Below are 21,554 nucleotides of genomic sequence, written 5' to 3' on the forward strand. Positions count from 1 at the left end.
AGTAAAAATTTTGTTTATAGATAAAGAAATTGCTATCTGCTAATCTATTTATCTACCTATATACAATATAAAATAATCAAAGATTCAAATTTGAGCTTAAAGGTATACTTGAGAAAAGTTCAACTTTTTGATTGAGCATTCCTCCAGAAACTGAGCCAGAGATGACAAGTGGTTCACTTGCTATACTCTCAGGTTAGGTACTTCACAGGTCACCATCCTTAACCGATGCATAAGCCATTTAACATTTTCCTGTTGGCAAGAAACAGAGCTCCAAAAGTGCTAATAAATCTGTCCATGACTATGGAGGCAGGATCCTTCAATTTGAGCTGTGAAATCATGCTATTCATGATTCATTTGACCACATTATAAAGGGAACTGGTTCCAGGTGATTCTGTCACACTCACATGGGACCAGTCACACTATCAAAGATTCACAGGGAGTACCTATGATAAAGCAGCCACTAGCAGTAGGCTGGAAAGAGCAGACCAAGATGGAGAAGAGACAACGGACACAGAGATAATGTACACAGACAATGGACACAGAAGGAGAAGGATGAGTGAAAACATGGTGTCCACATCACATTGAGCTCAGCCTCAGCTCAGTCTGCAGGGTTCTGTAGTTCCCTTTGCCACAGGTGGCCCAGTGGGATGTCACAGACCTTCATGGAGAGCTGGGCAATATAACCTGATGATGGACACACCTCAACGACTGGCCCTCAGTTTCTTTTTCCTCGGCTCTATTGCCTGTTTCACATCTCCTGTGAACTTTTAGGAAGCCCGGCAGAATTTCTCTATTTCTCCACTACCTTGTGGTTGTGTCCACCTCTCCCATCAACCACTAGAAGCCCCCAGAGCCAGCTGGCCATCTTCCTAAATCCAGGAAGTGTGAAATCACCATGTGCCTTCCCATCTTTTCATACCACTTCATTCAACACCAATTGCTGAGCAACACAGTGTTCTCCCAACTTCTGATACCCTGAAAATACCAGAGAGAATTAAACCATGAGATGTTATTCCACTTGGTCTCCCTTGCCCTTGTCTCAGGGTTTGTGCAGCTAGGGCTGAACACACAGCACTGATATGGCTGCCAAAATTCTCACAAATCCTATTATTGCTCCCTAGAGCCTCCTCCATGTTGGAGCCAAACAATGACTCATGGATGATCAGTTCCATGGTGCTGAACCCCAATCCCATGACAACATCATACCTCATCAGCATTGACATTCTCCTTTGTAACTGGATCTTTAACCAAATTAGATTTCTTTTACAACCCCTCTTGAAAAGCAGAACTGATGGCACTGCGTAATTCTCTAATAAATGTGAGAGGCCATTAATTTATAATCTGGATAATATACCAAAATCAAGAGGCAGAATAGAAGGTGCTATGTCATAGTCAGAAATCTTAGTAAGGGACTTTTTAAAAACTATATTAGATTGCTTTTATAAGCAGGAAATTGTCTAAATGCTTCCCACCAGCACCTCAGATATGTTATTCATGTTAGTAATAATTTTAAATATACAAAAAAATTAAATCAATGTTTGTGGAGGAAGTTTATAGTGAATTTTGTGACTAATTTTCTAGTTGTCTTATTTCACAGCCAATGCCAATCTAACAATATTGACAGTAAGAAAGGGCTAATAATAATAAAACAGTTGCTTAGTATTCAAGAGTCCCTTTTCCAAGTATTATACACATGTTATCTTGTTTAATCCTCATAAAATAGAACTACCATCGCCTGCATTTTATTAATGGGAAAACTGGAACTTTAAGAAGCCAAGGTAAATAAATGTTCATGGTCACGTGGCTAAGTGTGGCTAAGTCAGCATTCCAGCCAGGTTTTTCTGACCCTGGAACCTGCCTTCTTAGCATCTAAACAAAATTGGACTGAACAGGGGAGAAATGAGATTTGACTGGGTCTTATCTTGTGTTTTTGAATTATGTTTGTTTGCTCACAAAGTCTCAAAGCCATAAAACAGTTGCTTGAGTCAGAGATGATTAACCTCAAAAGAACTAGGCTGGTTTTTATTTGTTAAATCAAAGTTTATCTCTTAAGAGAAAGCTGCAGATGCCAAAGAGAAAAAAGAAAGATGATACCTAGTGAGTATTCACCCCACCATAGGCAATGCTGGAACTCTGGAATTACACGAGCTTTCACATGTAAGTGACTTGTGACTGGGGAAGTGAGGTAGTAGTAATGGTGAGTGTGTGTGTTTGTGTGTGTTGGGGATGAGGTCAGAATGAAGTTGAACATCATTCCTTTATGAGGAGATTGTTTTAACTCTTTTAAATTTCTCCTAGTTTAAATTTTCTTTCAGAAAACTTATAAGCCCTTCTCTCCCAAGAGGAAAGTTAACATTCTTGCATCATTTATTAACATACAAGTATATTCCTTTATTCTTCAAGTAAATTCATACTACTCCACATTTGAGAGTCTGAAATGCACATCATTGAAGTTGTAATGTAATATTCACACACACACATATACATACATATATAGTGTGGGAGGAAGCATAATACAATTACTATTTAAATAAATTTTATAGTACATCATATATACTATGTCTGCTATATATACACATACATATATATGTATATATACATATATATGTATATCTATACATATATATGTGTATATATAAACTTTTCATTTTAACACCACACAAATATTGGTGAAATTTTACATGATTTAAAATTTTCTGGTTCTCCTAAATTTTCTGCAAAAAAAGTTACTATGTAGTTAGAAAACAAAATGATAATGTTTATTATTATTATTATTATTATTATTATTGACACTATAATTAAAACACTCTCACCTTTCACTTCCCAAGTGAAAAGCTGAGGTTTTACATCTGCCAGTGTCAGTGCTGCTAGGGAAACAGCCTTATGTGTACTTCTTAAAACTTCTTTGTCATCTACATTTTCACATAGCATGCTTTCCTAGAAGGTGGAGAAAGAAATCATGAATTCACACACACACACACACACACACACACACACACACACACGGCTGACTCAGGCTGGAAAATGTGGAATCTCCTTGTGTGGCTCAGTTTGACAGCTACAACTTCCTGAAGGCAGCCAGGAGACTGTGGGCTCTGAATGCCTGAGGAGACCAGATTTGCCAGGACTGTCTTGGTGCTCCTTATTCTATTCAGGTTGACAGCAGCAGTCAGCCAGTCTGTCCTGCAAAACATGGAGGCTGCAGTCTCCAGCTGTTAATGTACTCTTGAACTGCGAAGGAAGCTCTGTGTTACAAGGGAGCAGATGCCAGTTTCTAGAAAGATGAGTGATCACTGCTGGGGCTGTGTATTTTCTCAAGTTGGTCACTGGAAAAAAATCCATGCATGTGATCACAATCATCACAGAGGCAGGGTGCCTTGGTGAGTCAGCTGGTTTCTCCCCAATTCAGGGCAAGGCTGAGCCTCATGTGCCAGCTGCTGAGACTACCCAGGTGACCCTCAGATGCACAGTTGTGTTAGTTCTTCCCATTAGCACAGTTGGAAAATTTAAGAATCTTGTAATTTTCTTTAATAAGCTTTCAATATGTGCAAGAGCCAAAAGCAACACACACCCATTATAGCAATGGTTTTGAGCCTAGAACCAAGGCACATACAAGTACAGTCATGTGTTGCTTAACAAAGGAGGTGGATTCAGAAAAATTCCTCCTTAGGTGATTTGTTGTCATGGGAATCACATAGTATACTTACACAAACTAAGGTGGCTTGGCTGTCACCAGATGATATAATTCATGCAGTCTGCCATTCATCACAATGTTGTTTTATGGCACATGACCAAATAAGAAATGAACATTGCCCTTCCAAGAACTTAGCAGAAGACTGAAGAACATGAAATTATCTGAAAATACTACAAGAGAGTGAGCCAGTCCCAGCACTCGGAAGGAAGTTCCTCTGCAGCCATTCCACACTCCTAGGGCAGAGAAGCTGAGCCAGTCCCAGTACCTGGAAGGAAGCTCCCCTGCTGCCATTGCTAGGGCAGAGAAGGTGAGCCACACAGGTGCCAGAAGCACCCCCCCCCCCCCGCCCTGTGGAAATGAGAAGATATGTAAACAAGACTCAAAAACAGACTTCTGGATCACCTACAGCAACCCCAAAGAGAAACGAGATGGAACAGTCTGATACTCAACCACCTGGACTCTCTGAACTGGCAACAAAAGAGGATCTGGGAAAAATGAAATCAGAAATAATTACTCAGATAACAGCAAAGATTGTGCTCATAGTGCAGGACACGATTAATAAATCTAGAGAGGACACAGGTAAAAAAAATAGAGGATCTGAGGAACATGATGGAATCCCAATATAGGAAACAGATGGAATCCATAAAACAGATGCAAACAGATTTCCAGGAGAGTAAAAACTCCATCAAAAGTCTACTCAGCAGAATGAATCAATGTGAGGATAGACTTTCAGATATAGAAGATAAGATTGCAATTAGTGACCATGAAAATAAAAATTGCTTTAAAATTGTAAGGGAACATGAGAAATCAATCCAGTAGCTGCTAGGTGATGAAAAAAAGAATAACATAAGACTGATTGGAGTAAATGAAGAAAGAGGAGAGAGTGTAGATGACATTAAAAAGAAACTGTTCACAGAAGTGATGGCAGAAAACTTTCCAAGCAGGGGAAAAGAACTTGACATACAGATAAGTGAGGCATAAAGGACTGCAGCCAGCCTTGATCAAAAAAAATCTACACATAGGCATGTAATAGTTAGGATTCCAGAAATCCAGCAGAAGAACAAAATTCTACAAGCAGTGAGAGAAAAGAAGCAAATCATATACAAAGGAAAGCCCATCAGAATCACAGCAGACTTCTCAATGCAAACCCTCAAGGCAAGAAGAGCTTGGAGTGATGTATTTCAAGCCCTAAAGGAAAACAGCCTCCAACCCAGATTGATGTACCCTGCAAAACTATCTTTCAAAATTGATGGAGAAATAAGATACTTTCATAACAAAGAGCACCTTAGGAACTTCATGAATATCAAACCAACACTCCAAAAAATTTTTTACCATACCCTAGGAAAAGACAATGAGGATCACAACCCCAGGAAACCCAGCAGAATGAATCCATTGGGCGTGACAAATTAAACGCAAAGGGGGAGAATCCAAAAAAAAGAAAAAGTCATGACAAGGCTTTTAAATCTTTTAACTTCATCTCCCTAGTGAGTGTATAATTCAATCTTGTTATTGTACTGATTAATATTTTTCTGACTCTAGAGTTGCACACCTTTCCTTGTGCTGTACTGGCTATGTATCATCTTCGTATGTCTACTTTTTAATTGGGTTGTCTATTAATGAGCTCTAAGAGTTCTTTATATATTCTGGTCATAGGTTATATGCATTGTAAATATGGTCTGTTTAAGGGCTACTTTTCATTTTAATGATGTCATTTAAAGTTCTAAATTATGATGGAATCTCATTTATCAATTTTTTTCCTTTATACATTATGTTTTTTTATCCTAAGTAGTTCTTGCCTACCCTGAATTCATAAATATTTTCCCTTATAGTATATGTGCTGCCGAAGTGAGCACAACATTTTCCCTTATAATTTTTCTTCTTAAAGTTTTATACCTTTAGTCTTTCATATTTAGGTTCATAGATCCTTTCTAGTTATTTTTATGTATGGAAATAAGGGGTTGAGGTTAATTTTTTATATACGGATACCAGGTGTTCTAGTGCCATTTGCTGAAAACACTCTTTTCCTCAGCTCTTGAATTGAGTTTATATTCTATAAAATGCTAATGTTAAATAATCTTTCAAAACTCAGTGGACCATGTATGTGTGGTTCTATTTCTAGATTCTCTGTTTTATTCAAATGACCTATATGTCTTTCCTTACACCAACACTGCCTTGATTATTGTAGCTTTAGAAGAAGTCTTAAAATTAGGTACTAAATGTCTTCCAACACTGTTTTTCTTTTTTTTTTTTTTAACTTTTCTAGGTCCTTGTACTCCTACATAACTTTTAAACTTCAATATCCAATTCTTCATTTATAGCAAGTATACACAGACCTGAATTTTTATATATACCTTGTGTTTTCTGATACTGCTAAATTCAAATACAAGTTCTAGGGGCTCCTAGAGATTTCTTAGTATTTTCTCTGTAGATGATCATTTCATCTACATATAAAGATTTTGCTTCTACCTTGCTAATCCTATCCTAATTGTGTCATTTTATTGCCAGACTATTTTGGTTGGGCCTAGGTTTCAAAGTTTAATGGACAGATAAAGAGTAAGCATATCTGCCCTTGTTCCCCACCTTAAGGAAAAAGCATTGTATCTTCTCCATTCATATAAGACATTCTCACTGGAAGTATGGAGTACATGTCTTTAATTTGTTGAGAAGGTTCTGTTCTACTTCTAGTTCTCTTCTACTTCTAGTCTCCTGATAGCTTTCACCATGTACAGCTGTGGAATTTAGTCCAATATTTTTTCTCCAACTAGTGACAGGATCATATGGCTTTTTCCTTTCCTCTGTTAAAATGATGACTTTTGGGGGTGGATCTTCCAAAGCTGAACCAACACTGCCATCCCTGTAACAAAACCACTTTCTACATACTGCCAGATCTGACTTCTAATAGTTTGTTTTGTTAAACAAATTTCTATCTATGTTCATACTTTTTTCTTCTATTATCTTTATCCAGTTTTAGGATTAGCACAATGTTGATTTCCTAAAATGAGGGGAGAAGTGTACCTTTTTATTTCTGTTTTAAATATTTGATATAATTTATCAGTTAAAATGTATACGAGACTGTTGTTTTCATATAGGTAGGTTTTCAAGCTAGGCATATACTTTCTTTAATAGGTGCTATTCAAATTTTATATTTCCTCCAGAGTTAGTTTCATTAATTTGTCTTCCAAGGTACTTCTTAGAAGTTGTCAAATTTATTTCAAAACAGATTTTTGAAATATGCTTTCTATATCTTTTAAATTCTGTAAAATCTGTGGTAATGCCTCCTAGGTCTTTATATTTTAATTTTAAAAATATGTAATTGATATTGTGTAACAGGAAGTAAAGTTCTAGGGGGATGGGGGAGGTGGGAAGGGGTAGGAGAAAGAGGGAAAAAATATGAGAAAGGGAAAAAAATGGAAACGAGATCTTTGCAAGTGGGGAGTGGTGGAGGGGGTAAGGGGAGGGCAGGAGAAGGGGGAAAAATAAGAACCAAGAGACTCATGTAAAGGTGCAAGATCCCAATGATGAATGTAACTGTATTTCATACCTAAAATGTACCAAAAAGTTAATGGTGGAAGAAAAATAAAAGAGAGAGTACATATTCATAATGTATGTAGTTAGTATGAACTTTCCCCCAAACAGTTGAGTATAAGAAATATACCACTTTCTTATTCTTCCAGAGCAGATGAATATGGTTCCAAGTTCCAAGCAGTCTGACTAGCAGAATAACCTAGTGTCTGGCATCCTTCCCTCCTCCATTACAGCACACAAGAATCTCTGGCTACCCAGGCCCTCGTTTGTGATGAAAGACACAGCTCTATCGCCCTTCTGCTGTGAAGACTGCTGCTGAGTGAGTCCTCACCACGAGTCAGTCACCGCACAGACGTGCAATGGTTTTCAAGTATGGAACACGCCGCAAGCTGAGCAGTGGAAGAGCCCAGCTCTCCTCTCGGTATCTCAGTGTCAGGCATGGGTCTGTGGACAGCCCAGATGTCTCCTCTGGGCCCTGCTCCCCAGAGGCTGTGAGGATGGACATGGTCTCTGGTAGGTCCACTGCCATTTCTTCTCACTGCTCACCTCAGTTTTTCTCCTTCATGACAATGAAGACCAAGTGAAAACTGACATCTTTTTTTTCCAATAACAATACATTTTTTAAAATTTATGTATTTATTGGTACATTTTAGGTATACAATACATTTCCATTTATCATTGGGTGCTTGTCCCTGTACATGATGTATCTTGGTTCTTAGTTTTTCCCCATTACCTGTGCGCCCTTCACCCCTCCACCCTTCCCTATTTACATAGACTTTGTTTCCATTTTTTTCTTTTCTCATAATTTTTCCTTTCCCTTCTTCCCTTTCCCCTTCCCCTCCCACCACCCCTACCCCTTTGGACCTTTTCCTATTTCAAATCATCAATTATTCAGTTTAATCATTTTAGTCCTTATTTACACTTTCAGTTTCTCACACTAGAGAAACTATTCAGTATTTACACATGTGTGTCCTATTTATTTCACAAGAGTATGACCTCAATATGCATCCATTTAGCTAAAATGTCTCTAGTTTCTCATTCCTTATGGCTGAATAGTACTCCATTTTATTAAAAAAAAAAAAACCCACATCTTCTTTATCCAGTTTCCAGTTTATGGGCACTTGGGCTGTTTCCAAGCTTTAGCTATTACAAACTGTACCGCTATAAACATAGGTGCACATATACTGCTGTGGTATGATTCCTTTAATTCTTTGGGGAAGATTCCCAGTAGGGGAATAGCTGGGTCAAATGGGACCTGTAGTCCCAGTTCTTTGAGGTATCTCCCTACCGATTTCTGCAGTGGTTGCACTAGTCTGCACTCCCACCAACAATGGAGCAGGGTTCCTCTTTCCACACAGCCCTGCCAGCATTTGTTATTGGTTGATTTCTTGATAGGAGTCATTCTTTCTGGGGTGAGGTGGAATCTGTGTTGTTTTCATCTGCATCTCTCAAATGACCAGTGATTTCAACATTTTTTCATATATTTATTTGCTGTTTTTACTTCTTTGTCTGAGAAATGCCTGTTCATTTCAGATGCCTACTTTTGAATTGGGTCTTTGAATTTGGGGGGGGGGTCTCATTTTTTTTTAATTCTTTATATATTCTGGATAGTAGACCTTTGTCTGGGGTACAGCTGGTAAAAATTTTTCCCACATTGTAGGTTGTCTCTTAGCTCTGTTGGTAGTTTCTCTTGCAGTGCAGAAGCTTTTAATATGATGCAATCCCAGTTGTTGATTCTTTGTGCTAGCTCCTGTGCTACTGAGGATTTGTTCATAAAGTCTTTTCCTATGCCAATGTCATCAAGAGTTCTACCTAACTTATCTTCCAGCAAGTTTAGTGTTTCTGTCTTAATATTTAGATCTTTAATCCACTTCGATCTTAGTTTAGTGCATGGTGATAGGTATGGGTCTAGTTTTAATCTTTTGCAGGTTGAAATCCAGTTTTTACAACATCATTTATTGAATAGGCTATCTTTCCTCAGTGATGGTATTTGGCTCCTTTGTCAAAGATGAGGTGACTGAGTATGTCTGGAGTTGTTTCTGCATCTTCTAATCTATTCCACTGATCTTTGGGTCTGTTTCTTTGCCAGTACCATGCTGTTTTTATCACAGTGCCTTTGTAGTATAGTTTCAAGTTGGAAATTGTGATACCCCCAGTCACGTCTCTGTTGCCTAGAATTGCTTTTGCTGTTCTAGGTTTCTTCTGCTTCCAAATGAATTTTTGGATTGAAAACTAGTATCTTAGGAATTTCACAGATAACATGTGTTATAGTTTTCATGTAAAATGTCACCGAAAAAGCTCATTGTTGAAGGCTGGGTTGCTGATGAGCTTTAGGGAAGTGGTTGGGTCACAAGTGTTCTTAATTTGACAGAAAATTAACCCACCAATGGGATAATAATTTGATATCATTACTTGAAGGTGATGCAAACAGAAAGTGGAGCAGAGCTGGAGTGAGTAGAGGGCATGACCATGGTTCCTAACCACTTACTTCCTCACTGCCTCTTTCCTTTGCTTTCTGCTTTCTGGCTGCCATACTTTGAGCAGCTTTACTTTGGTCCTCCATACTCTTCTGCCATGATGTTTCTACCTCACCTCAGGCCCCCAGTAGTGGAGCCAGCTGACCAATAGACTGAAACGTCTGAAACCATGAACCAAAATAAATCTTTCCTCCTTTATTTCATTTTCCTCAGGTATTCAATCAGAGTGATGCAAAGCTGATTAACACAGCACTCAACACAAGATGAAGTACCTTTCAAAGCACAAGTCATATTTAAGAAGACAACTGATTTTCCTATGCAACAAAAGAATGGACTAAACAGAATTAACCCATAGTTTTTTTCCCTATTGTCACTATAACTTACCCTAGCCATATCATATACTTGGCTGGAAAGCACAGGCTAAAAAGAACCCCAGAGAGAGCTTTGTATTTCCCCTTGCCTAATGTGGAATGACTCTTAGTCTCCTCTTGCTGAAGACCACAGCACACACTTTTAGCATGCAGCCACTCCTTCTATTCTGCATGACATGTATTCTCTCTCTCTTCCTCCCTTCTTCCCTTCTTGCCTTCCTCTTTCTCTTCCCCATCTTTCTGTTTTATGTCAGTACTTTTCTTGTTGTACCTTTCTTCTAAAATAGAGACTGAGTAACCCTCTGCTTCTAGGTCATCTTAAAATTCCGTCTAATACTCCACTCTCTGAACACCTGAGATTCTTTTCTTCTAAGTCCTTGCTTCCTTGTATTTTTTTATCCAAGATACTGTCTGGCCGATCTTCCCACATCCTTATGGGAGACAGAGTGCTGGCTGTGAGTTCAGCTTCTAAGAGACCTGGAACTGAGCATAAATTCCAGTTCCCATGCTTACAAGCTGGAAAAGTGTGAACAATTTTCTCACCTTTCACAGCTCCATTTTCTCAACTATGCAATGCTCATTCTTTTCTTTGAGCACAGCTATGAACCTAGAATGAGACACTTGGCGAATTCACCACAGCTTCCTTTTCTGTGGCTACAAAGGGAGCTACCACACAGAACACTCTGCTCCCTTGAGTTGGAGTGAAGGAAGGTGAACAGTGGATTCACTGCACCTTGCTTATTTCCATTAACAACTGTTATGGAAGAGAAAAAATAAAATATTTTGGAAAAACCACTCAGTTTTCTGTAGATAATAGAATCTTCCCTTTCATATCTGAAATCCTGTCAAGCTTAATGTTTTAGAAGCCAGTTTTATTATAATATTGTTCTAGTTACCTCATGTTCCTGAGCACAGAGAGTCACTACCAAGCTATCACCACTTCCAAGAAATGATTTCAACAGGAGTGTCAGAGTGTGCATCCAAACCATAGAAATACCTCTCCCAGGGCACGGGGGGAAGTCTGGAAGTTTGCAAAATATGAAACTACTTCTGGTTGGGGGGCTGGGAATGGGTCACAGTGTGACTGTTTGATTGGAATCTTTAAGGAAAGATACAATTTAGGAGGATAGAGAGAAATTTATGTAGTTAATGAAATTAATCATAGGAAATCATTTATGTAAATATGTGTATAATTTAACTATATGTAACAATGTAAATATAGCAATTGTATATATAATTATACGTATAAGTGCTCATGTTCACACACACATATGCATAGCAGAGGCCTGGGATTAGGAGGTGTTCTTGTTTTTATTAACAGGGAAAGATGTGAGCATGCAGCTTGTCTCTGAGGAGGAGCAGCAGCATCAGGGGACTGAGGGAAGGATGAGTTTGGGAATGAAGACCCAGGAGGCAGTGAGAGGGGGTGTGCAGATGCCCAGTGCTGGCTGTGTGCCTGGGCTAGAGCATGCACTCACTAACTATTTGTTTGAGTGGAACAGAAGCCAACACAAGCGCTCCTCTAAACTGCTTAAGGAGCTCTGATCTCCCACTGCTAGACACTCACAGTTCCCTGTTTTCCCCCTTTTCTCTGCTTTGCATTTTGTTTTTCATAACCCTGGGGTCTTCTGCTGTTAGTTCCCCCTAATTTTATAATACTGTTCTCTCATATGCTGTACCTACTGACACACATTAGTACTCAGCATCTGGTTTCTTCTAACTCAAGTAACAACGATAAAGTAAATGAAAATAGATAAAAAATAAAGAGATATGCATACATTGTGTTTGGCAAAATTAAGATGTGTTTTTCTTTTCTTTTCTTTTTTTTTTGCTATGTAGCCCAGGCCAGACTTGAACTCACAGTGATCCTTTTGCCTCAGCCTCTCAACTGTGGGAGTACAGATATGTACCACCACGCCTGGATTAGGTTGACCGTTTTTTATATATGAGAATGTTTCTAAACTTTTTATCTCATATCCACCCTCCTACACAGTTTACTGTTTTCTTTAAACCCAGTGGTTCTCAGCTGGCAGTGACATATTTAACATCTGGTTGTCACATCTGGATGGGTGTCACTGGCATCTAGTGTGCCCTGACCCAGACCATTGCTGAACACCTTCCAATACTCAGGTCAGCCTTCCAAAACAGGTGATTACCTGCTCTAGAACATCATTGCTACCAAGCCTGGGGCACCCTCTCTTACACCTTTCTTATATTTACTTTCTTTATTAATGAACTACATTTTAAGAACCATTTTAGGTCTACATAAAAATAAAGAAGATAGCATCAGGAGTTCTTCTATATCCCACATTCAGTTTCTCCTATTCTTAACTCACATTTGTATGGTACCTTTATTATAAATTATGAACAATATTGATAAACTAAGGTTAATTATTTGAATTATTAACTAAAGTCCATACTTCATTTGAATTTCCTTAGCTTTTCCCTACTGTTCTCTATTGCTGGGGCACATCCAGTATACTGCATCACATTTATTTGTGTGGACTTCTTGCTATTCTTCCATTCCTCTTGGATGTACCAGTTTAATAAATTTCTCCTTTTGATTACCTGGACAATTTTGAGGAGTACTGGTCTGGTGTTTTGTCTAACGTTCTTCAGCTGAGATTTGTCTGATGTTCTTTTCTTGATTAGTCTGGGTGCAAGTCCACACAGATAAAGTACTACATTATTTCAACAGGAGATTCTAGACATAGGGAGATGCTTATCTCAAAAAAACAAACAATAAGTATATTCTATCCACATGACTTATCACTGTGGTTGACCTGGATGCCTTGGCCAAGGTAGTGTTCATCAGGTTTCTCCACCATAAAACTACTTTCTCCATCTCCTTGTTTCATTCTGTGCCCGGTAGAAGGGTCTCACTATGTACAGCCCATACCTGAGAAATGGGAAGTTGTATTCTACTTTCTTGAATGGTGAACTTCTTTTCTTGCAGAATTAGGGAGTAGACCCAGGGCCCTCATACTTAACTACATTCTCAGCCCTTTTGCTTTACCTTTTATTTTGAGGGCAGGGTCTTGCTAAGTCACCAAGTTGCCCGGGCTGGGCTTGATCTTGTGATCCTGCCTCTACCTCCCAGAGTGCTTGGATTACAGACAGACACCATCACCCGAGGCTTGATGGTGGCTGTCTCTTCTCTCTAACGTATTTATTCAATCACTTATTTATTTCCATGTCAACTCATGGATATTTCTTCTGTATTGTGGGCTATAACACTATATATTTTACCTATTTTCTTGCTCAATTTTTTCCAGCTTTAGCCATTGGAAGCTTTCCAGTTTGAAATTGTTTGCTGTTGCTTGTTTTAGAGCATTTCCTTATTTTTGGCACCACAAGATAGATACTCTATACCAGTGACAGTGAATCTTTTAGAGCTCTCAATGATGCAAACAACCCACTGAAGCACGTGTGCCATAGGTTCACCACTGGTACTCTGCGCTTATCTGGCATATTTCCTGCCCTAGTTCTAGAATCAGACATTTATCCAAGAATTGCTGTTTCATTTTATTGAAGAATGATATTCAAAACCAAGATGTGGGTGCTAAGTGTGCTCCTTACTACTGAGGCTATGTTTACTTTTCATCCTAACAAAAAACTTAAGCACATAGTATACCTTTCAATATTGGGTGGTAACAGTAACACATGTATATGATCTATAAATAAATAAATAAATAAATAAATAAATAAATAAATAAATAAATATTGAGAATATGCATCCTATTTTTAAACCCCCCTAAAATGCTTAATGTCTACTGCTCCAGAATAGTGTCATTAATAGGATTCGACTCTAACAAACTCATCTCCATGAGTCCTTACTACAATTTCATATTCTGAGGAAAGAACTCTATAGCTGTGGAACTGGGTGTCCATTTCTCATCCATGGACAGCAAGAAGTGGCTTCCATAGCTCCATCTCTTAGAGTAACTGGGGGTCCCCAGAAAGAGCTGGTGATGTGAACTCAGCACTTCCCAGACACAGCAGCTGTTGTAACACAACAGAGCAACTCAACAGAGCCTGGTGTAGATAAGAAGGAAACAAAGGCAAGGGTGTTGGTTACTTTAGCCCAGCTAACTCTGACCTTGAACTGGGCAGACCTGCTCAAGTTCCTCCCTGGCCACATCCCTGGCTCCACCAGGACCTCAGGCAGCCCTCTCCTGGTTATGTGTCCCCTTTGAGCAACCGTACCAAAGGAGAGAGGGGCATTTGTCATTGTCTCTCAGGCCTGAAAACAAGAAACTAAACATTCTAACACTTCTACTGCTGGGAAGAGTAGCCTGAGTGTGTGTGTGTGTGTGTGTGTGTGTGTGTGTGTGCACTAATGAGGCATGAGCCAGCCCTTCAACTCCCCACCCATAGCACCCCAGGCTTCTCTGTGAGCATTCATGTGATCTCACTCATCCAAGAAGCAGCTGGGTCCCACAGCTAAAGGCAGGTAAATGTTGAGTCCCTGTTTCTATTTTTTAAAAACACACTGGACAAGTGGTTTTACTTTTGAAGAGAACACTTCCAGAAACCCCACTGCTACTCCTGACTATGAATATGGCAAACAATGGTTGCTGACGAATGCCAGGATTTGATCTTGGTTTTCAGATCAACTGTAAACTTGTTGGGGTACTGGCAGTGATTTGGGTGGTGGCCCTGTTATATAATGGACTCGGTGGGAAAGATCCCCCGAATTTAGCTCCGGGTAGGATAGGGTTGGGTTACTCTGGAAAGCAGCAGCCTTCTATCTGAGAGGGGCTATGCATTTTGTTGACTTCCTTAACATAGGGAAAAACTGGCATTAATTACCATGTCTGCAACGTGTAAGGTATCCTGACCTGAGAGTTTGTCTCAAGTCTGGTGGACATGTTCGTGAGCACTTGCCCATCTGGATCCTGACCTGCAGGAGCCAAATGGGGGCCAAAACCTGTGTTGCATTACTTCTTCCTTACTCTGTGCCTCACTAAGGGGCCCCAGGCTCCAGGGCTGACCTCCTAGCAGCTGGAATTTCAGCTGAGAAAAATCCCTGCTGCAGCTGCCCCAGTCCCCGCCCCTCCTCGCCTCAGCCCATGCTGTCCTCATGAACACTCTGGCCACAGCCTGGCCCAGGAAACAAATGCATTTCTGTCAGAGAATCCACAAGATTTCATTTTGGGGTTAAAAGCATAGAAAATCATAGTATCAGTTGTCACGGTTGCAGCCCTAATGTTACCCTAGTCAAATCACTGCTGACTAAAACCAGCCCTGTTAATAAGCCACAGGCTTTATTTCTCCTCCGATGTCTATAACCACTTTCTTCAACCCCTATTAAAAGGCAAAACCTAAAGAAAAACACAGCTTTGGAGCCCAAGCGCTGTTCATTCCCCCAGAGGAGAAAAAAGTAAGCAAGAAAGAAGCAGCTCTTTTTTTCTCACCTTTCCCCCACTTAACAGAGTCAAAGCTGTTTAGTAACTAAAGAGAGAAGGAAGCACGCAGAGGGCAGTTATCAGTGGTCTGCAGTGTCAGGTCAGACCAGCACGGCCCTCCTCCTCCGCCTCACAAAGGGAAGGCCTCTGCCAGCCATTCTCTGTGTCTGACTCACATCCTGATTACCTCCTTCTCCTCTCACTTTCCCCCTAAGGAACTGATTTTCCTCCCATCTAAGCCAAAAAGAATTTCTCTGGATTAAGGGGACTGATGAAAGCATTTTTAATATTTGAGTCCAGGTTTGCAAGCTCCATAAAACTAACTGTTCCCATTGCCTGCTTTGTCTTCCTGGCTTCCCTTGTCAATAGTTTCACTTTGGAAAAATCAGCGCAGGGCTGGTCCAAATGGGGGTCCCTGGCCCCCTGGCAACTATCCCTGCAGGACCCCTGCTCTCGGCATTCCGCTGGTCCCAGATGAAGGACATAACATCTCGCAGGAACCCTTCAGAAAGCAGGTGGAGGGACACATATGTCATCTTTCATGTTGATGCCATCTATCTTTCAAGTAAAGACTGGTTTGACAGCGTGCTGTGAGGCAGAGAGGGGAGCATGTTTCAAGCCCAGAGGGGAAAGTCTTGACAATTCATTCAAGGGAAAACTGGAACTTTCCCCACCCACCCTGCCTTTGACTAATATGGAAGTGGAAAGCTGGAGACAGTGTCTTCCCAGGGCAGGAAGATAATGGTCTTTGTTCTCTGTCCTTCCTTCATTTGCATCCCTATTATAGCACTATTTTCCCTTGCTCTCAAATTAATGGTGGTTCTGTCCAGTTTACCTTAATTCCAAGAACCTTGAAATTACCACAGTAAACAGGCTTTTTCTAGAATAACCCTGCCAAGAACTACTCAAATGCAGCTCAGTTAAATGGTTCTTGAGAAGTAAGGGGCTTAATGTAGGCCTGCTCTGTGCTTGGATCTGAGATCTGACTGCTCCTTTGGGAAGCTACACTACATCAGGCAACTATTTCACCCTATGCTCACACCAGAAGTCCTCTGGCTTCCCAAGGAAGTCTCGTTCAAAAGAGTAGGAAACTCAAATGTGACATTTCCATCTTTTCTCATGCCTGATCACATCACCATCCACAGCATAATTATGTCCAGATGAGGAAAATGTACTAAATGACAGATAGGAGTGTGTATGTGTTTATGTGCATGATAAATGTCATCCCAAGGTGTAAACCCAAAACAAGTTGGCTAACACAGAGCAATGAATCATTGGAGAAAATTGCCCCTGTAATGGAGAGATAAACACTCTTGTCTAGATGAGTAGATTTCAGAATGAAATCTACAATGGGTGTGCTCTAGTGATTTTAGTAATTATAATAACTAATGTTTCCATTTTAAACATAGTATTTTTGGCAACAAGAAAACCAAAATATAATTTTATTATACACAGCTAAGTTTGTTAGAAATATAGGCAGTCAGACAGGGCTAGGCCCTCAAAGAAGATAGTACAGAAGATAAGAACACATTACAACTGTGACTGGAGGCATGAAGGACAGGCCTCAAGATAAAGATGGAAGGACTATGCCTACATACTTCCCCAAGGGGAGAAGGATAATGACTGATATTCTAAAGAGGCATCAGTCACCGTCCCGTGGGTGGGGGACCAAGGTCTTTGTTCCTTCCATGTGCACTTGCTACATGACCTGCTTCCCCAATGGATCAGTTTAGCCTAAGTAACTATACTTGTTTGGTTGAGCATCGTTTTGTCCCACCTTATGCCCACCTCAGGATTTTGTACCCTCCTTGTGATTTTGCTCTATAAAACTTGAGAAGTGGGCTCCTGGGCAACCCACTTTCCGGGTCCTCTCCTGTACCTCTCAGGCAGGAGCTGTCTGTCCCTCAATAAATATTTCCTGCTCTTAAGCTCTGTTGTTCCTAGAATTCATTCTTCTATTTTAGAGAACACGAACTCAGCGTATCAGACATCTAGCAGGTTGGGAGTTACAGCTATTTCCCCTATATTATTCCTAGGCCAATTTCATTGGTGTTTCTGCAAAGACTAGAAAAACACACACACTTTGTGCCAGGACCTTCTTTCTCATAAGTTACATTATTTTGGCAATAGTCCCATGAGGTAAGCATCACAAATCAAATGAGGTTCAGAGAGACTGTGTCACTTGCCCAAGATCACTCACCATCATCACAAGATTGTCACTATCGTTACCATACCTACTCTTTATTTGCACCAACTTCAGTCTGGGGACTTTTTAAGATATTTTATAATCATAAACCTCACTAACCTTATTAATCATGCAACAAAGTAGATATTTCAGATATTCCTTCATAAATGAGCAAATGAAAGCTCAGAAGACTCATGCCCTTAGCCCCAGGAACATAGTTAATGAGCTGTAGACTTCAGATTCACACCCATGCCAATGACTTCTCAAGGTCACTGTGTATTCCTCTTAAAATATGTCCATGAGTTCTTTGATACTCCTCACATCAAAAGACAGATACTAATTTTTCTCCCCTCAAAAGCAAGCTGCACTTAAGGATTTACTTCCAAGGAAGAAAAGGAAAATCAGCCTCTCTCTCTCTCTCTCTCTCTCTCTCTCTCTCTCGCTCTCTCTCTCTCTTCATTTTCCATTCTTGAGGAAGCCAGCTGCCAAGTCATGCAGCTCTTCAACCCTCCCTATGGAGAGACTCATGTGGCAATGGGCAAGGCCTCCTGAGATAGGTACCTGCTGGCAGCAGGTCCTCCAGCTCTAGCCACACCTTCTTGGGGCTGGGTCCCCTGATGACAACCTGACTGCAACATCAGGAGAGATCCTGAGCCAGAATTTGTCATGCAGCAATAAATAAGTAACTCACACAGTTTTCTCTAAATCACATTTCTTCCAAAGCAACTGCATTTTCCCTGGCATGTCTAGGGGTGTACAACATTAAGTAAACAAGGAAGGGAAAGCCCCTTCCCAGGTTCTCAAGACATGACGCTTCACCAAGTTCATACCAAGTTCTCTGAACTTCATGTCTGGTCACTGTGACCACACCGAGAATCACAAACATTAAACTTGGCCACCTATGGTTGAACCTAGTTTCTCAAGATCCAAATCTTCTTAAGTCTCCAAACAAGACAGTGGGAATCTCATTCCACTTGTCCTGTGATGTTATAATGTGACCCTTTATACCTGGCTAAGAAGGCTTGACCAAGAACATAGACTTTCCTATTAGTTACATTAATATCTCAAAAACATTTTTGATCACTAGAAAATCTTCCTCATATGAATTAAATGACTTGAGGATGTCCCTCCAGTACCCACGGAAGTCTGATTTTTCAGACCTCCTTGGTGATATTTAGACATCACTATGTTCGAGTGTCTCAGTGTTACTTTGGCTTTTCTGCAGTCTGGCCAAGACTTTGATGAAAACATAAAACTAGCCTGAAAAGTGTGCACATTGTCAGTGAACCTGCTCTCTCTATGTCATATGATCCAGCATGGTCCAGCTGGAAAGCTCAAATGCCTGGACAAGTTTTCAGACTTTATCAGGATTTCAGAGACATCCAAACTCATTCTTCCTGTTGCTGTTTTCCCAATGCTTAGAAGTTCTTGGATGGAAGATTTAAAATCGGGAGGTTCTGCCTCTTTATAGAACTGCAAATAAAATGTCCCCAAGAGAAGATCTCCTTGGTGAATAAACACATGACTTTCATTTGCCTAACTCTGCAAAAGTGCTTTTAAAGTAATCCAGGCAAAATCCCCATGGACCACAACTTGCAGGCTGCCTGCTCCTCAATTCTAGCACAAGGGTAACACGCACCATGTTTCTTCCCGTCTGCCTTTTAATCAAGTGCATCACAGCATGCGAGGGCCCTGGGGGCTGAATTTCTCCAGATGGTTCTCCACCTCCACTGTCACCTCCATCCAGAAGGAAATGGAACAGTGTTTCCCATTTAGGACTTTAAATTGGTTTGTTTTCTCCCAGTCTCTGTACATGCTGACCTCACTTTCACTGAAATCCAAAAGACTGAGAATTTGTACCAAACCAGAAGAATTGATTACACCTGGGATTATACACTGCTGCCAAAATAAAAGTAGTTTTCTCTCCCCACTGTAAGGTGAGGGTTTGAATAAACTAAGGCTAGAACAAGGCCTTGAACTTCTTTTGTGCTAGATTCATCATGACTATGCAGTAGGTTAACTCATATCCAGAAAATATGTCCATACATGATTTTTATTATGATTCTGTTCAGTTCATATCCATCTTGATTGGAAAGTACTATAGTGGCACAACTAAAATAAAAGTTTTCCACGAACTTTTCAGGCACCACACTCCTACTGTAGCAGCTCCAGGCTAGGACCCAGTCAAAGGTCACATCTCTCTTCACTCAAGAACATCGACTGACTCCTTAGTGAAAATCCCATCAGCATCTGCTGGAAATAGCTACACTCACCTCTTACATCTATCGTTCAAGCACAGAGCACAGGAAAAAAAACCCTTCCCACTGACACCACACCTAGTTCCAGAACAGGTCCAGAAGACAATGCCTATTGGTGTTGATGTTATACTAACAGATGCTAACAGACAATGCAATTTATGAAATCCTCACCATGTGCCAGCACTGTGTTCTACGCTTCATCCCACTTAACCTTCATACCAATCTTATTAGTCCTGTTTAATAAACTGAAAATAAAGGAGAAAGAGGTTATTTAAGGTGCTCAAAGTCACAAAACACAGATAACAAAAGGATAGACACTGAGGTCCCACCATCACCCAATGAATCCCCAACTGATGTCATGCAGAAACAGTGGTGTCGCAGAAGGGGGTGCAATTAACTTGGCAAAGAGAATGGCTGGGAAGACCGGAGGAGGACTTCTTGGAGTAAGGGTATCTGCTGTGGGTACTGAATGATGAGTAGCCATTGACAAGGCTGATATAGAGAAAGGAACAACGAGACAGATGTGGTGGAGCATGTCTGTAATCTCAGCACTCTGGGAGGCTGAAGCAGGAGGTTCACGGGCTCTATCTTGGTCAATTTAATGACTTAGCAAAACCTTATTCAAAAATTAAAAAAAAAATGTTTAAGGGATTGAGAAAGTAGCTCAGTTCAAAGGCCCTGGGTACAATCCTCAATATCACTAAAGGGGTGGGGGTAGGGCGGAGAGTGCGCGCCAGAGAGCACCTCTGGAGGGGTATTTGAGGACATTGCTGTCACATCACAAAGGCCCAAAGAGCACAGCATGGCTAAGAATCACAAGTGGTCCAGGACCACAGAGTAGAGAACATCAGTAAAGGCGGAGAGGGTGGAGAATAAAAATGATGAAATGGCCCTGCAGCAGATTTCCAGGCTTCTTCTGCCCACCTGAAGAGTCTCATCATGTCCTCTGAAGAAGGTCCTTTAACTGTGACTCTTCCTTGAGGACAGTGGTGGTTGGAAGCAGGTTATCTTCTCTAGGTAAAGGTAAAGAGATTGAGAGGAGAGAAACAAAACGCATTTAGTAGCTGGACTTAGCAGGGCCCATGAACTGGGAGGGAGAGCAAATAATGGTGGAAAGAAACTTGGATTTTAGGGCCACAGTGATATTTAGGGTGGACGGTTGTGACTTCAAGAATGTAAGGAAAAGCAATCTATTTTTTGTTGGGTTGGGGATGAAGATATAAATGTGTATCATGCTGTATTTTCCATGAAACACTGACATTTTCCATCTGGATTTTCTGGAGGCATCTCAAAGGAGATGTGGGAGGTGCTGGCTGACATGTTGCCATCCGTCTGACTCTGCAGCCCTTCTGGGAAGAAGCTAGTGTCCAAATCTCTCACATCCCTGGCAAGCCTGAGAGAGGAATCAGCACGCAGCCTGCATCATCCTGCAGAAGTCCTAGAGTTCTCAGGCAGAAGGCTTCTGTCTTCCTCAACCTTTTGTCTGCCTTTCAGCACTTGGTGCATGCATCCCAGCCAGACCCCAAGGTCAAGGAAGCTGCATCCAAGCTATGCCCAGTAACAGACAGGTGAGACCCATGGCCCCTCTGCCCAGCTAAGACTGTGACAGGAATTAGAGACACAGCAGGAAGGTTTG

The sequence above is a fragment of the Heterocephalus glaber genome, unplaced genomic scaffold (genome assembly GCF_053883595.1).
Source record: "Heterocephalus glaber isolate CG9 unplaced genomic scaffold, H.glaber_assembly_v1.0 deba00000546, whole genome shotgun sequence".
NCBI classification, from domain to species: domain Eukaryota; kingdom Metazoa; phylum Chordata; class Mammalia; order Rodentia; family Bathyergidae; genus Heterocephalus; species Heterocephalus glaber.